General features: G+C 30.4%; 1 protein-coding gene across 1 annotated transcript in view; it reads right to left on the bottom strand.

Moving 5' to 3' along the window:
- The window catches only part of LOC143055428 (uncharacterized), a 74,672-nt gene extending 57,898 nt beyond the window's left edge, over nt 1-16,774 (bottom strand). The window contains exon 1 of the mRNA XM_076228875.1: nt 16,645-16,774. The gene's annotated coding sequence lies outside the window, so the exon portion shown is untranslated. The remainder of the gene's footprint in view (nt 1-16,644) is intronic.
- Nucleotides 16,775-18,831: the final 2,057 nt, after the last annotated feature.

Here is an 18,831-nt window from a genome sequence, read left to right as displayed (position 1 = left end):
TAAATCCCTAACAGATTTTGTCAGATATTATTACATAAAACTATACAAATAATGTTTTATGTTTCAGGAGATTTTTGAGTTTTTCGACGAAACACGCTATCTTAATATACAAGATGTCCCTATAAATTGTTAATGGAATATGGGAAAAGAGATTTGAAAGTTTTCTACCCGCCAAACTCGGGTACTATACAAAAAGTCATGTTTCTGATAGACTATAAATATTGCATAAGCCTGTGTGTTCCCTGGGTAAAACGCATTTTTAGTACTGATTTGATTAAATTGAAATATGTATTTGATCTATCTTGGAATGTCATTTTATCGACGTTGTGCAGTTTGGTTATGTTTTATTTTGTCTTTCAGAAAATCTGCTCCAGGGTTTTATACCGTATAACGAGTTCTTTAATTATGGTACACTAAGTGTTGCTACACAAGTAAATTATATCTTAGTTTCTTAAATATCCAACAATGTTTCGCTCTCAAATTTAACAACAGTGTTTGTTTAGGGTACAAGTGGCAATTCAACATAAATATATAATCTACTATTTCAACAAAATATGGATTACTTTTGAGAACATTGTTGTATTTTTAAACAATTCTTTGAATCCGTGCTCGTACCACAGTAACTTATTGTTTCAATTGAAACAATTTTTCAGACTTGCCGCTTAGTTAAAATTGTAAAAATTGTAACATATTGAAAAAATCTATTACGAATACTATAATGAAGTAGGCGTTTCTTGTACATAATACGGTACCAGTTTGTAAACATTCTATCAAATTTATCAGCACTACCTGCGTTGAAGTCAATATATTTGTTATTTTGAGATAAAGGCAGATCAATAGATTGGGGTTTGAATTCATGAAAAGAGCTGTTCAAATGTAGTTAGTAACTTATTATACCATATTGTCAACGACAGACCTTAGTCGACCTTTATTAAGTAAAAAGAGAATTGAAAAAAATAGAAATCATCTTAGTAACTTATTATACCATATTGTCAACGACAGACCTTAGTCGACCTTCATAAAGTAAATAGAGAATTGAGAAAATTAGAAATCATCTGGAACCCTTCACTTATTTGATCTATTATACCAGCAAGTCACTCTGAAGTATGATGTCTTTTTTATACTGAATTTCTCAAGTGTTGCCTTTATTCGTTCTACATAATATTTAACTTTACCAGTTGAAAAGATCTTCAAAATTACTCTACTCTATGATATATGTACAAAAAAAGAAAGAGCATAGAACTGCTATGTTAGTTGGTGGGTGACCTTTGATTAAATAATTCCTTTGGGAAATTTTGATTGATGACTGACATATACAAATTGAATGTTTGTGAAATTTATCTCCTGGTACCCTTTATTGCTATCCTAACTTAGCGTACAGAAATAATTGTGACATTGAAATTAAATTATGTGAACCCGTACGACAATATCGAGAAAACCAAATAGAATGCAAACACCAACACTTAATCTTAAAAGACACACTTATACGGAGGTATCATTCAAAGAAAAGTGCAAACTAAACAATAAAAAATTAAACAAGCCAGGGGTGACTTTTCTTTTTTAAAAATGTCAATACATACATTAACGCTTCAGTTATTGTTTCTACCCACGGACCGGTTAAGGGTTGAGTTAAGAACTGATTCCAGCAAAGACACAGAATAAAGAGGAGATTGCGATTAAAAAACGAATCAAATGCACAAGACAACATATAGTGCATAATTGGTGACACAGCTGATTTTGACCAGACGAGACAACTTTTTTTATTCGAGCATCGAACATGGTGTAACAAGGGGACACAGCTTCATAATCAAAATACATATTGGCATAGTGTATGAGTTGTTAACAACAGACTCAGTATTTGAAAATAACCAAGAGGCATAAATTATGATTAATATAATCAAAAAGTTCAAAGCAAATGTTCTTTTAAATTATCCGATAGGTTAGCGTATTTTTTTCTTCAATTAGTCTATTGTGGAAAGTGACAAAAGCCATGTAATTGTGTGTACGCAATGTACAAAGGAATATATGCATCCAGCAGGTTTGAGTTTGCGAACAATAGAAAAAAATATAGATAGCGATAAAGAGAAATATAAATCGGAATTTAGTTGTCATTAGAAAACATGTAAGATAATGAATAATTATTGATTTAATTTAATCCCTAACTATCACTCAATCAAGCAAAGAAAAATTTGAAAGATAGGAATGACACTTGCAAATCTAAATTCTTGTTGTGATCGACATTTATTGCATTGGCTGTATATATTTACCAAAAGCATCTAAACTTTCAAACATATTGTAACTCCACACAATGTATGACTGCTTTAAAAATGTTTCAGTAGTTCTATTTAAAAATCCGCCAAATTCAGCAGGCATATCGTTTTGGTTCGTAAGTATAAACAACTATTGTACAACTGTACATTTTCATCATTTGTACGATATGTCATACATAATTTTAACAGTCAAAGTATAAATCAAATGGCGATCTTTAAGTAATTGTGATGAACGAAAGACTGTCGACAAGCTTTATATATATATATATATATATATATATATAGAAGAAACAACCAGTCTGAAAAAAACTTTTCATTACTAATAAAATCTATAACAAATTTACTATTCTTCAAGATTACTAATTACAACTCTTACATATATATTCTTTTGTGGGGCAATGCATTATAAATTGTGAAGACCTTATTAGTATTATTCATATACATCTGCGTGTGTTCCTTCAATGGGATAAGTGAAAAACAACAATGACAGCACTGTGTATTTGATGGTTTGTTCTTTTCAGTGTTTTTCATGATTTTTGTCGTCGTAGAACCTTCTTTTCCCAATATGATCCAATATACTGGTAAATTAGCTTAAACTTTCCATTTGAACAAGTATGCCTTAAATTTCAATTTGAATTTGTTAAAAAAAACTAAATAAAATTGGTTTCTCAATGTATAACCTATGGCCTACAATTTGGCTGAAAACATGATTTTTCGAGAAAATTACATAGACAGCGGATGGCAAAATCTGCAAATCAGTTATCAACACGCCTTTCACCCTGTGCGGTAAATCATAATATTTTATGAAAACGTTTTGGACTAAATTAAGCTTTTTTTATCTGTCATGCCAATAAATATTGGCACGACGGCTGACTCTTGTTGAAAAGCAAAAAATTGTTTAATAAAAAGTATATCAAGTGGAATTAAGAACGAAAATATTGACAAACATTGATTATATAATGTAGTATTATGTAATCTTACAACCAATAGAAGTTTTCTATATTGCCAAATCATTTAAATACTTCGTCGGGAAGTATGATTGAGTATACTTAAAAGACAAGATATCTTATAAGTTTGTAAGTTAAATTACCCATAAAGAATTACATTTGATGCATATGGGGGAGAAATGTTAAGCTATTACCATTTAAATATAGAATGTGAATTTACTGACAGATCAACTTTTATTGTTTTATTGTTCAATTGTCTTCCATTGAGTACGTGTGAATATCTAATACTAAAGAAAAAAAATACCGCAACATCTGAAAATGGGTTTTATTGTAAGATCTTGGTTATCTTTAAAAGAGATATGGAGTATACGTCAAATAAACAGTAATCCGATGATACAAATGACTAAAAGACATCTATATATAATTAGGTTGTTTTTCGTTAATTTTTTTTATAAAAAAACAGAAGATGTGGTATGATTGCCAATGAGACAACTCTCCACGAGAGACCAAATGACACAGAAATTAACAACTTTATGTCACCGTACGGCCTTCAACAATGAGCAGAGCCAATACCGCATACTCAGCTATAAAAGGCTCCGAAATGACAGTGTAGAACAATTCAAACGAGAAAACTAAAGGCTTATTAAGGTTTTTGTTTTCCCTTTCAGAATGGTACAGTTTGACAAGCCGGAGTCTTTTAAAGCTGACTTTAAAGTAACTGAAGATTGAGATACACAAACCAGCTTGAATTGAGAGGTAGAGCTCAGGTACTAACAGCAGTTTCTTCTTCATAAATTGCACCCATCATGTGTTAAACGTAAGTCATGAAACATAAGTCGTATTCATGAAATGAGGACGGATTCATACTGTGATATATTTAAAAAAAACATAGTTAAAATCCCCCATGCGCATCAGCTTAAAAGTAATCCGTTTACGCAAGATTTCCGTTGTTTCAATAATTAATGAGAATAATTATTTTAATATAATATTGTTAATTTTATTTTTCTAACTCTAGGTCGATACCGCTGTTGGTAGACTGACAGTCCCAGATTGTATCATCAAATCAGAAGTCAGTGCTTCGATTTTGACATATTGTTAATAAACGAAGGATCTAACTTCCTCAGAAAAGTTGAGCTTGGACGGATTTAGCTATTCTTTTAAGTAAATCCAGATAGCACATCTGACGCATACAAGTTACGCGATATTTTTGCAGTAAAAATTGTTTTATTTAGAGTCACATTACACCTTAACATACCATTCAAAAACAAACACTTCAACAGTGTCAGGTTTAAATGCTTTCATTTGAAAAATCAAAACTACATGTATTTTTAATGTAAAAGAGGGACGAAAGATACCAGAGGGACAGTCATAATACATAAATCGAAACGACACAATAATTTAAAGAATAAAGTAAAGAATGGAAATGGCGAATATGTCAGAGAAATAACAACCTGACCACAGAACAGATAACAGCCGAAGGTCACCGATGGGTCTTCAACGCAGCGAGAAAATCCTGAGAGAATTTAACCGTACTGGACTTTATTTTCCAGATTTGTTTTATTTTCGATTTTTAGTATTGCATTGTTTAGTTCTAATTTTCCTAAGACAACTACATGCACGTACTTGTCATCTTATTATAGTATGCTAATTGCCGTTTAATACAAATTAGTTCTGTCAGTTGCTAGTTGCATATAGAAAATATACAAGTATCATTATAAGTTAACCATGTAAGTTTTTGTACTATATATCTACTAACTCAGGGATGCAAATAATGAGTTATGAAAGCATTAACTTACCTCAAATCTTTCCGATTACATTCCGTCCATACTAATTGTATTCCTTTTATTCAAAGTGAAACCATTCCAACAACCTAGTAATCTTACATTCCAACGTAGATATTGATATTTATGTTTTAAGATTTATGAACATATATGTAAACATCATGCCTATTTGTACACTTAGTAGCAATTGATCAATACAAATTTATTTGTTGATATGGTTAAAGAAGTTTTTATTAAAAATCGTCTCGACCGGTCTGTGGATATAACAAAAAGCCCTATGCAAAATTAAAACTCTACATGAAAAAATTAAAGCTTTTATCAATAGACTGCAATTGAAAATACATCAATAATCGGAACAAAAAGGAAGGTCAAAAAGGAAGTTTGAACGTACAAATACTTTACCTAAAAGCAACTACCCGAGATCTGATGGAACTGTTTAAATATTCAAGCTTTAGTATAAGTAATACAAATAAGGAATTCGATAAATAGACGCAAATATCAGAAAATAAATTATTGATATAAAAATATGACAAATTATAAATTGTTGAAGTTGTCAGACTTTGTAATATTGCTTATTTTTAATTAAAATATTACCATTTCCAGGCAACATATGTTTGTATGATACCAGTAAATTTTATCAATTGATGCAGTGAATACAAACTTTAAGCCTTAAAAGCTTAGTAAATGTGTATGTTAAACCCCCTTTTAAGTATTTAGAATGGAGTTGAATTCGTACAGTCTAAAGTAATTTTTACTAAAGTAATGCCGATTCAATATTTTTGACTGATTGGTGTGTTATTATAAGAAATGAAAGTCTTAAATCATACACTTCTTTGTCCGGGTGTCAACTTTTTACAATATTATTTTGCCGAAAAAAAAATAATGCAAATTAAAATCTTTTCATGTGAGCGTCTGAGGCGTTATAAACCGGGGTAATTTATGCGAAATTAAATAGAACTTCGGAGATATGTAAACACACAATTGGAAGGTGTTATTAATTTCACCTGAAGAACATCGTTGACGTCATTCAAAAATTACCCATGGTACCTTTCTTTTGTTAAGTACATTTTTTTTTCCAAAAATGTAAATGGTGTTAAATTTGTAATATTTTTTCTTTGTTGTAAACGGATGTCTATCCAAAAATTAACTCAAGGATAACTGTTTAATGGATGACTTGGTTTCTTTATTTCTATTCAAATATAGTTCAATTACACACGCGTCGAGGAGCTTCGTTAAGAATTCAATAATAAGACTCAGTCCTCCTTTATTATTTTGATAGCAGAGTTTCATAATGACGTGCACTAACGCAGCAGAGTTCAATTATAAACATTTAATTGCTTTAAGTCTGTAGCATATCTAAATTATATTCATTTCTCACCGTACAGAGTAAATAAATAATATTGTCGGCCATTCATTATGAAATGTACAGGTTAATTGTAGAAGAGAGCCGAAAGATACAGAAGGGAATTACAAACTCATAAGTCGAAAAAAAACTAGCAATGCCATGTCAAAAAACGAAAAATGGAGAAAATACTAAAACAAAAGTATGCAAAAACAACATAGAAAAATGAAGACTGAGCAACATGAACCCCACCAAAGACAGGGGTGTTCTCAGGTGATCTGGGAGGGTAAATATGTATATGCAATCATGGGTTTAATTTCAATTTAGGTTTCCGATAATATTAGAATGAAATATTTTTTACGTATACATTTCTACTGTGATTGTTCAAAAATATAATATACACTGTATGCTGTATTAATGTGACAGTGTTTTGACAGACTGGTTTTGAGAATTCTAGATATAAAGATAGGGCGAATTTGGAGGAAAGAATTGCATGCAAATGTTCTGTTTTAGTTATCTAAATATTTATAAATGCTTAAACTTTGGTAAAGAAATCAATTTAAACACTGTTCAACTATTTTTCTTTTTCTTGGAGAACTTTAATTACATATGTAACGAATAGTTTGCAATATCAGGATGGATCCATATCTTTACATAATGAATTTATTCAATTACCAGTTTAGTAAAAAAATAATATGGTACATCATGGTATACGCATTACAAATTAAAACACTGTAATAAAATATACTGAGGTTAAATAACGGAAATCCACATGATTTAGATCACATTTAATTGAAATTGATTTACGAAAGCAATTAGTAAAAACAGAATCATCACTATTCTAGTTTTAAATGTGAACGAATAAAAATTTGATACACATTTAAGGTGAGAGTCGTTTGAATTAATATATAATTCCGACGCAATTTTGATGCAACTAAAATGCACATCAAAAGAGATGGTTTCAATTTTTCCATGACACACTTCCCGTTGATTGCTGGCGACTTTCCCATTTGTCGTATATTACACGGAATGTATATGGTTTACTAGCAGAGATTTTCAATAGATAGACATTGCTTAAGGTAATGGACATACCTGAATATATTTTAAACGTTAACTCAATAAAGCTCGAAAAAGGAGCAAAGATAGCATATATTTTGCTTGTTATAATTTAAATTGTTTGCTAGCATACAGTTTAAGGTTTCTAGATGATTGTTGTTTGGTTTATATTTGTTTTTATTTCAAGCAATGAAACATCTCGAAAGTTTTGATATCGTTTTATTTTAAACTGTCCAGTAAAGGAAACTGTGGCATACCGCTGTTCAAATTCATAACACCACACGAGGAGGTTTGTTAAGCTAAGGAAATAGTTTTTGTCTCTCAAGAAACAAATGTAAATCTAGTTCAGTTTACAAGATTGGAACTGGTTTGGAAGAACAAACAGAAAATTTATCAAACATAAAACAGAAAAATAAACCAGTAAAGAAGCAACAAATACGCCCATAGTTTGAGCATGGCAATGAAAGTAAAGAGGGTAAATCTTCGAATAAATGTGGACTTCTGGATCAACAATTGTCCGGACTGCTGAGAACCAAACGTTTGGAGAGATAATTTGCATAAATACATATATAGGGAAATGAAATATAGAATCATGGAAATGACAAAAAACATTAACTACTGCAAAGATGACATTTTTAAGAACTAGAATCGTCCAGGTACCAAGAATCAGAGGCAGGATAATACCAAATCCAGAGCAATTCAAAATCCTTGTTCCAGCTGCTGTCATTTGCTAAGAACAATTGCTTAATTGTTTTACAAACGCGTACGCCCATGTTAATACTAACAGTCTTTTTCTATTGGACAGTAAAGAAAGCTTCCATCGTATTCAATGCCACCAACTATAATAATATACTGAAATTTAGTCGCTAATAATTCCTTAATCATACCCATTTATACCTCGAAACATTGTCAATTTTCTTAAATTTGTTACGTATCTTTAAAAGACTTACTCATTCAATAACCTAAATATTGGAGGAAAAAGAAACTTGAGGGATTGTTTTTACAAGTTTAAAAAAAATGTCTTGCAAGGATTATAATGTTGTAACCAACAAATGAAAGCTGAAGTAAATTATCAAAAAAATATAACTCATTTTAATAGAAGATATGTAACACAATCACAAATCATCACATATACATCTTGTATAACTTTAAATGGCAACAATAAAAACTATCATACAGCTGATGCTATCAAAAATTCATTTAACAAATCTTTATTCGACATTTTTATATCGTAAACTTATTTTCAATATAAATCACGATCATATTTTAAAGATAATACATTATAATGTTATCGCAGGCATCTTTTTTGACTGACGTGATTTCTACACGCCACATGTATTGTTATTATGGCATGGAGGTTGAATTGACAAAAAGTTTCAAATTTTGTACACATATATAAGATCAAAAGGGTCTGATATCAAAATTATACAAGCAGGTCATCCGTATTTAATTTTTATAACAGTATTCGCATTATGAACTGTGTTAGTAGTATTACATGGTAAATGAATTGAAAGAACTATGGTTAATAATCAGTATTGCCTCTTTGTACATATATTGAAAGTGTTTATTTACAAGTTATTTTTTTTATCTAAAGTGCCTAAGAATGGTTCAAGAATGTCAAAACAAAAGAAAAACTCTTAAGCACGCGAAAACGTTATTTATCGTTTTAATTCAGTTTAAAAATTGACAGTGGCATAATAGGAGCTTCAAAATATTCTGTTTTCAGCAAAGCAAACACGCTATATAAAAATATTATATTAAATATTGAGCTAAAATTGGTGCTTAGTACAGATGTATATGCTTTGTAGTTCATTCCCATATTAATTTTCGTGTACTTAAGAATAACCTTAATGACAGTGTTAAAAAGGTTAACTAGTCTTTCGTTCTATGTTGCACAATATGTTACAATTATACAGTCAGAAAGAAAAAAAAGGCCATACCATTTAAATAATTTCAATTTAATACATGAATCATAGCGTGGTTTAAATATCTGACTGATAATAGAAATTAAATTTAATGATTTTAATACTTACACAAATACTATATACTGCTTTTGTCATATGAATATGTAGGGTTAATTTGATATGTCAAGGTTTTGACAAGTGTTAATAAGTTTTCGTTAATTCTACTTTTAAAAAATTGTAAAATTCGCAGGGGGTTTTATTTGAAAATGCCTTCAGAGTGTCTTTCTAAATATCCGATCAATCCGTCTAATCTTAAAGAAATAGCTGATCAAATATTTAATTTTCTCATGTTTATTGACAAAGATATTTTATTCGTTTTGAAAGGCATATTTTTATTTCATACTTAGCTTTTAATTCTTCTATGGTTTCAGTTATATTTAGTTTATAAAACATTCGAAGAAGTACTATTACAAGAGATTATATATCTTAAGAAAACAGCAATTACATCTATGTATTCAATAATTGCTAAAGGAGATCTATATTTACCTGATGAATGTTCCACGTTAAGAATGTTCCTATTTAACCAAAAATATTTGTAATAACATTTTCGAACTTTGACAAAAAACAAACATTTTATTCCCTTTGTAAATTTTTATAAATTATCACCTAGAAAATCTTTCAACAAGTATATAAATGTCTATCTATTGACCTTAAATGTAATTCTGCACCAATTTTCAATCACCCAAGTTTCCCTTTTGACAAAGACCACTTTCAATTATATTTTAAAATAGTACTAAGTGACAATGCTTTCGAGTTGTTTTAAGTTGGATGCACTTTGATGACATCTAATGATAGCCAATGACTAAGTAAATATTTAAATAACTCTTCGTATTCACTAAATCACACTTAAATACTACATTCGAACCCTTTAAAACATACATAGACTATTACTTTTATGTATATGTGTGTATTTAATGCTTATGGTCGAAAAGACTATATCTTATCCAAACATACAAAATTTAAGTCTTATGATTATCATTGGAAATCATTTCGTAAAACACTGAAAGAATTTTAATAATCGAATTATGAATTTTATGTTAATACAATAGCCTAAAACTCTTTTAAAGGCATATTCTAATTGCATTTGTCTAATATATTCAGGGGACACTATGAAGTTATACAACTAAAGTAAAAACTCCCTTATACTAAAATTTTGTTCAGTCTGCCAGGGAGCCTCATGGGTCCGAGTCTTTATCTGTTTAAAAACTAGGTCAATAAAGTAATTTTCTTCTATCATTGCGCCTAAACCATTACCTTTATTTAAAATTGAGAAAAGAAATGGGGATTGTGTCAAAGCGACAACAACCCGACCAAAGAGCAGACAACAGCCGAAGGCCACTAATGGTCTTCAATGTCGCGAGAAACTCCCGCACCCGTAAGCGTCCTTCAGCTGGCCCCTTAAAACATATGTAAACTAGTACATTGATAATGGACGTCATACTAAACTCCGAATTATACACAAGAAACTAAAATGAAAAATCATACAAGACTAACAAAGGCCAGAGGCTCCTGACTTGGGATAGGCGCAAAATTGCGGCGTGGTTAAACATGTTCATAAGATCTCAAGTCTCCCCTATACCTCTAGCCAATGTAGAAAAGTAAACGCATAACAATACGCACATTAAAATTCAGTTCTAGAGAAGTCCGAGTCCGATGTCAGAAGATGTAACAAAAGAAAATAAATAAAATGACAATAATACATGAATAACAACAGACTACTAGCAGTTAACTGACATGCCAGCTCCAGACCTCAATTAAACTGATTGAAAGAGTATGTCTTCATCATATGAATATCAGGCACAATCCCTCCCGTTAGGGGTTTAGTATCATACTATCATAAAATATATGAGAAGAACATAACCCGTGTCATGCCAACAACTGGTTTTTGTTTTTTTTTAAATAAATGTGTTTAGTTACGATGCAAGGACCCTATAAGTGAATCAATATTAAAGCCAAAATATGCAATCTTTAATGACCTGACAATAGTATCGTAGCCATATTCCTTCTTAATAAGTCAGTTTAAAGGTTTTGTAAGCTTTTGAGGTGACTACTGACATTTTTGTGCTTTGTCAAGAATATTACCATAAAAAATTGGATGTGAAATACCTGAACGTATAAGATGTCTGCATGTTGAGTTATATTTACGAATGATGTCCTTATACCGATGATAAAATTTAGTAAATGTTTTGACTAGTTTGTGATATCGAAAAACCTGGTGTAATAATTTTTCAGTATAATAGATAAATTTCTCTCGCTAAAATCTAATACGTTGTTACATACACGAGCGAATCGTACAAGTTGAGATATGTAAACACTATAAGATGGTGACAAGGGCACGTCACCATCTAAAAATGGATAAATAACGATAGGAAATGAAAAATCATCTCTTTTATCATATTTTTTTTGTATTAAGCTTCCCGTTAATGATATAGATATCAAGATCGAGGAAAGGGCAGTGGTCATTGTCAGTATTAGCTTTATTCAAAGTAAGTTCAACAGGATAAATTTCTTTAGTATACATACTTAAGTCGTCATTATTGAGAGCCAATAATCTATTAGATCATGAACAGTATATATCACCTACTAATAACAGCATACTCAAAAGCATTTAACAGAGCCCACACTAAAGACTGTTGCTTTCTCTGTGAGAGCCTTGCGCTGTAGATTAAAGTTATCCATAAAACGTCTGAACGGTAGCTTTCACAGAATCAAGGCGATAGCCTCATGACTTCGATATACTAGTATTTTTTAACATAGCTTACAAAATAAACTTAGCCTACAAAGTCGCTTCAAGATATCTATAAAATAAAGCAATCTCTTACAGAGCATACACGGTAGCTTAAATCTATTTTTACACAACTTACACGATATCCCCTCTATCCTCTCACAGAGCCAATATGATGGCGTTATCTACCTCTAAACAGAGTCGACAAGATATTTCTAATTTGATTCTTGATCTAAAAGGGCCTACGAGGTAGTTTTAAGCTACCTCTTACATAACTTACACGATATCCCCTCTCTACCTTTCGAAAAGCCAATATGATCGCGTTATCTACCTCTAAAAAGAGACGACACGATATTCATTAATTAATTCCTAAGCTCATAGAGCCTACGCAGTAGTTTTAAATTATTTCTTACAAAGCCTGTACGGCATCATAAAGTGCTATCCAACAGAAAACACGTTACAGCATTATGATATATCTAAAAGAGCCAACAAAAACAGTAACTTGATACACTTCCGATTCGCCTTTACCAGAGCAACAAGTTAGCCGTTGTCTACTCTAAAAGAACCTACACGACAGCTGTATGCTTTCTCGAACTGAGCCTATGCGATAGCTTTAAGCTAAACCTTTCAGATCCTACACGATAACCTTTATCTGCCACTAACTGAACCTACACGACAGCATTAAGATTTCTTTCACAGATACCACACAATAACCCTTTAGCGACCTCTTACAGAGCCTATATGACAGCTTTAAGTTTTTTTTATATTTATAAAAATCAGCTGCGAGTAACTAGTGAGCAAAAATAAATTCTTTATTAAGACCCCGCGAGACCGTTATTGGTAGTCAATAAAGAAACCCCCCTTTTTTACAGCAGTACTTTTTATACTTCAGTTGGTTTAACACCCCACTTTGTCTGCAGAATATTTATATCTGTTTGTGAAATGCACCTCTCATATCAGTAAGTCACGTGTTTAAAATCAACATACTGATGACATTAATTTACTCTTTTGTTTAGGAGTCATATGTTACGTTCGTCATAATTTACTTTCAGAATCTGTTGATAAATATTATTTTCAACACATCTCATAGAACAAACAGTATTTTTACCATTTGTCATTTGCATATAAATTTTCATCATTTATGTAGTATTGCATCTTACAATTTCATTTTGCAAATGAAGTGTGTTTTTTTTTCTTAATTTTTAAATTGCGTAACTATATATACATTACATATTTAGAGGTGACCCCATCAACCTCATTTCCTTGTGTTAATACTTATTTACATATGAAAGTTATATATTATAGTATATATATATATTGTATCATAGAACATTTAACATTTATACATTTCACATTATTGACACATTTATTAATTTATTCTATTGTGCCATTGATCCTTAATTTGAGCGTTTCAATGAAATGCCCGAAAGAAAGAAATATCTTTTATGATTAACCTAAGTCGAGTTACTTCGAATCGAGTAATCAAATCAGTCAAGTCGTCAGTAAGCTTTCAATAATGATCTATGAAAAATTAGTTTACTGGACGTGTACAATATTATTGACCTTTCCATTAAGTATTTAACATCTAATGAAAGTACAATTGTCCACAATTAATAAGGCGTGTTAATTGTTGATCTGAACAATATATTTTAGGCTTTTAATTTTTATAGAAGGGGTCAACATGACTTTAACTACATCTGTGCCTAATATTTCTGATATATTTATTTAACGAACATACTTTCCAGCCTTTTTGAATTCATTACTCGTTTTCCCCCTCTTTGTTATTATTATCACTTTTAGTTCACCAAAAACGAACAGAAATGACGAGATATATTCTTTGTTAATTGTCATTCAATATATGAGTTACACATTTAAAAGGATTATATAGTCCTAAACGCAACAAACCAAGCAACTTAGAAAACTGATTTTTTTATCTATATAGTTCTGCCCATTGCTTATCATTGCAGTATAATGTAAAGTATGAAAAAATACCGAACTCCGAGGAAAATTCAAAACGGAAAATTCGTAATCAAGTAGCAAACACAAAACCTCAAACACATCCAACGAATGGATAATAACTGTCATATTCCTGATTTCGAAAACGCATTTTCTTAATATGTGGAAAATAGTGGAAAAAACTGGTTGTATAGCTAGCTAATCTTTCACTTGTATGGCAGTCGAATAAAATTCCATTTTATTGACATCGATGTGTGAACAAAACAATCAAACATAATAGGAAAGAATGCTAAAAATTGGGGTACAGCAAACAATAGTGTGTTAAAATCAACATGTTGGTAATGAGGAATGATTTGGATCTCATACATGAACTACATTCGTACTTTCGAAATGCCTTTCTGAATTCATACATAACTTACTTACATTCATATGGATTTTATGAGTATTTATGACAAGATAATGAAGTTCCATTTAATATTTTTCTTTAATATGAAAAAAAAGACATACTAGTATCAAGATATACGGGGTATGTATTTTAAGATTGTTCTTTGAATACAAAACTTTTATCGTGATATGTTTCATTCTTAAAAATAGGGCCAAGTTCTTCAAAATATTCAGCCCAAGAATGATTACATCTTTACTATTAACAAATGGACTAAATGATGTTATCCGCTGAAAAAAGTTTGGATCAACTAAGTCAAGGAAAATTTCCATCCAAGTATATTTATATGTAATATTGGTATCAGTGTTTAATGAAAAAAGCCAATCCCACTTAGGAGAATGAATAATCCACATGATAAAAATTAGACCATCTCTCGGGACCTCAAGTGCCATATACCCACAAATGAAAGTTACAAAGAGAGGACAAAAGTTTTCGTGACTCAGGTAATATCAAACAGATAAAAACAATAGAGGAAAGGAGGAGGCTCACCCTTTATAAATATTTTTTTAGAATTAAGTGTGAATGCATGAAGGTAGTTCTAACAAGTCTGTAATACAAATATCAAAGAAGACACCCTGGGTATATCCACTAGTTTTTGCGTAATGAATCCAAAGTTTTTGTTATCAACTTCTTTTTGCGAATGCGTTATGTTCTGTGTATCACAACTTTTTTTCGTGACTCAGTTAATACAAACATTTATTTTTATTTAAAATACATATCGGATTAATATAAATTTTAGAGACATATCCCCTTGGAGTTCGGTATTTTTGTTGTTTATCCTTTTTCTTATGGTAATTACAGAAGGCAAATGTGTTGATAGTATAACTTACACAGTGACAACTTGCATAGTATTGACGACTTTACAATGTACATAAATGGAAAGTATTAACGGCTATGTACTGATTTTATGTACGGTTAAAACTTATGCGGATGATACTGACGACTAGAATGTTTGATACAATGTAGATGTTATAATAGATATATACTCGTTGTACAGATGTCCAGTCGTATATGTATTGTAATGACGACAATATTTACTCTGATAACAGTCATTCGTTTTAGATCATTTCTTTAAAGCTAGTGATCACAATGAATAATTTGTAAAAATAAAATGATTTCACAGTAACTAAACATTTAGAATTTAATCGGTCAATTTCTATATATATAATCTCCGTTATCAAAATATGAAAATGTGAGTTTTTTTTTACAAATCAGTTATGTTTTTTTAACTCACAATTATATACCATGATGCATGAATTTTCATTTTGCATGCTTGTAATAAAAACTTAAATTACCACACTTTGTATACTAAATGGATATATTCAATTCGCGATAACTTTACAGAGCCTTCTAGTTGTAAAAGATTATTCGATAAATGTGAATTTTATACGTATTTAAACTGCAATTTAAAGACTTATTGTATTGGAATAATATGTGTAGATTCATTAAAAGATATTGAACAATCAGACCTCAAGATTTAAGAGATACATTTTACATAACAAAGTGTATTCTACATCTTTGGCAGTCTTGTTATTAAATTTATTTCAAACAGAATAATAATAACAATTAAATGGAATGAATATGTCATGAAATATAACAATATTTGATTGATAATTAATTATAAGAATTACCCCCATGGAGATTGATATGAAATTGTCTAACTGGATATTTGAGTTATATTTTAAATTTTAACTTCCTTTAAGTAGGATCAAATTAAATTACAAATTATATATTTTTTTAAACGTTTTGTGTTAATTTTTTTATTGGCAATTTATTTTATGTAATTTCCTTTTTTTTATGTAAAATTGAAATTCAAACATGCGATATATCAAGAAGTGTTATCTATATATAATACAAGATTTAATATCTATTCTTATATTATGGATACGACGAATGGCATGAATTTCATATATATTCTTATATTATGGATACGACGAATGGCATGAATTTCATATATATTCGAAAAAGTTTTTATATATGCAACAATTAAAAGTGTTGCATTTGCAGGAATACTTGGGTTGTAATAAACATGCAACATAGCATATATGAGCTTTTGACGCAAAAAAATCAACAGTTGTTTATACTATATCTTACAACTCCATTCATTTAAATGTCTAGTAAATTCATACGTCCCTGTCATGTTATCGATTTAAAAACTTACCTTCGTTAGCATTGGAAATACATCTGATAATTTAACTACAAACACAAGAAGTGAGAATAAACGGACCGTAGTGGATTAAATCCCCTTTATTTCTAACAAGTTAAAAAGACAATCGCGACCGGGGCTACGTCAGTCCATTCATAGACCGCCATTATTTAAATCGTCATGACGACGTTTTGTAAATGGCAGTCAGTGTATTGAATTTATCTATGAATGCTGTTAGTAAATAAACCAGGCCGACAAATAGTAAATACACTTTACCGTGTTTTTATTTTCTAACAATTAAGTTTAAGTATTGATTTAACAAATATGTCAATCAACTTATATTTGGTCAATCCCAAAGAAAGAAAGATATTGCCGCCATTTGTATCAGAAACCAAAATAAAAAAGAATCGAAGCATGGTCGTAAGCAACTGTAACGAACTTATTCAATGTATCACTCGGTAACGATTGTCGTTTATCGCATATATCTCATGGGGATTTACATTATAAGATTTGTCACTAATTATTCTCTTATTGGCAACTAAAGACAAATGTGAAACAAGGTCTTTACAGGACATTTTGTCAATATCAGACGTCTGGTATTACAAAATACTACGCAGAAAGATCAACTGGGATATATACTGCGTTAAAATATATAAAGTCCAGACAGTCGCATTTAATCTAATTATGTCTTTTTTTATACAAATCAATGATGATCCTCAAGAAATATCTAATTCATATAAGTAATTAACATATTATAAAACTCAAACACCAGTAGAAATTCATATTTTTACAGAAACTGATATATATTTAGCCAACGATTGTTCGCACTTGATACACAGAAATAGAAGTAATTGGAATCTATTTGTTTAGTTTTCGGTTCTAAATGCGGCATATATTAAATCAAAGGATAAGACATGCTGCTATCAGAAAAACGCTCAGTATGGATTTGCAGGTTTATACATACAATGATTTTGGGAACAAAATAACAAGTCTTAATATGAAAATTTTGGCAAGTGAGATCATTGATCGAGTTCAAAACAATTTACATTGAACTGTAAATAGTATTCTTCTATAATAACAGCTCTGGTAAGTCAAAATTGAGGCAAAACCAAACACATATGCCGCTATAAAGAAAATATTAAGAAGTAAGGAAAGCTTGGCAAAGTAACTCAGGCACTGGGGGTACCTATAGGTGTTATTAGCAACACTCATTTTTAATTATTTGGAAATGCATCCGTTTCGGGAGTATATATTTCCTTGCTGTACGATTTTTCAGGGATTTTATTTTATCTGCTAGGGCTATCTTCCTTGATGTCTTGTTCATTACAAGGTATAAAAATTTAATCAAGAAATATTGATGATGTAATGAAGTAAAAAAGTAGATTCACAAAAAAAAACCGAGCTCCGAGGAAAATTCAAAACGGAAAGTCGCTAATCAAATGGGAAAATAAAAAGCTCAAACCCATCAAATGAATGATTCAACCATAAAAGGAACATTACCATATGCAAGGATTTGCAAAATACAGCTAATGTAATATATCCCGGGGTAGGTTATAATATGTATTTCGAATAATTCAAAGTTGTGTACACTGTTATTTCTTAATAATGACCATTCAATGATAATTCAAGTCAACACAGAAGTGCTGACTATTATATATACCACGGATGTTCAATTTATTGAATCGTCTCCCTCGTCATCCAATTGATAGTTGATATTAACAAACCGATGTGTTTTAAATATTTCTAAATGATCTCATCATAGATACCATGATTGAAGTTTTCTATTTGAACCAGACGCGCGTTTCTTCTACATAAGACTCATCAGTGACGATCGAATAAAAAAAAGTAAAGAGGCAAAGCAGTTGAGTTCTTCTCCAGTACGATTCGTCTGATATAGTTTTATTTTTGCACGTTTAGTGTCGTGTTTTGTATTTTTCTTTTCATTTGTTAGATATAAGTTATTTGTGATACTTATGACTTAAAGCAGTAGAGTTCTTACCAAGTAAAATTCTACTGATATTTCATTTTTATTTTTATTTTTCACGTATCATGTCGTGTTTAATTGTCTTTTACCTCCCATTTTACTCAGTAACAAGTTCTTTGTGATATATAAGATTTAAAGGGTATACTAAAATTATCATCATTAACTGAAATAACATCAACACTATATAAAAGTATTGTACGTAAAAATAACAATCATTT

This window comes from Mytilus galloprovincialis, chromosome 1 (assembly GCF_965363235.1).
Source record: "Mytilus galloprovincialis chromosome 1, xbMytGall1.hap1.1, whole genome shotgun sequence".
Taxonomy (NCBI): domain Eukaryota; kingdom Metazoa; phylum Mollusca; class Bivalvia; order Mytilida; family Mytilidae; genus Mytilus; species Mytilus galloprovincialis.
Note: the sequence above shows the minus strand (reverse complement) of the source record. Positions and strands in the feature narration are given on the sequence as shown.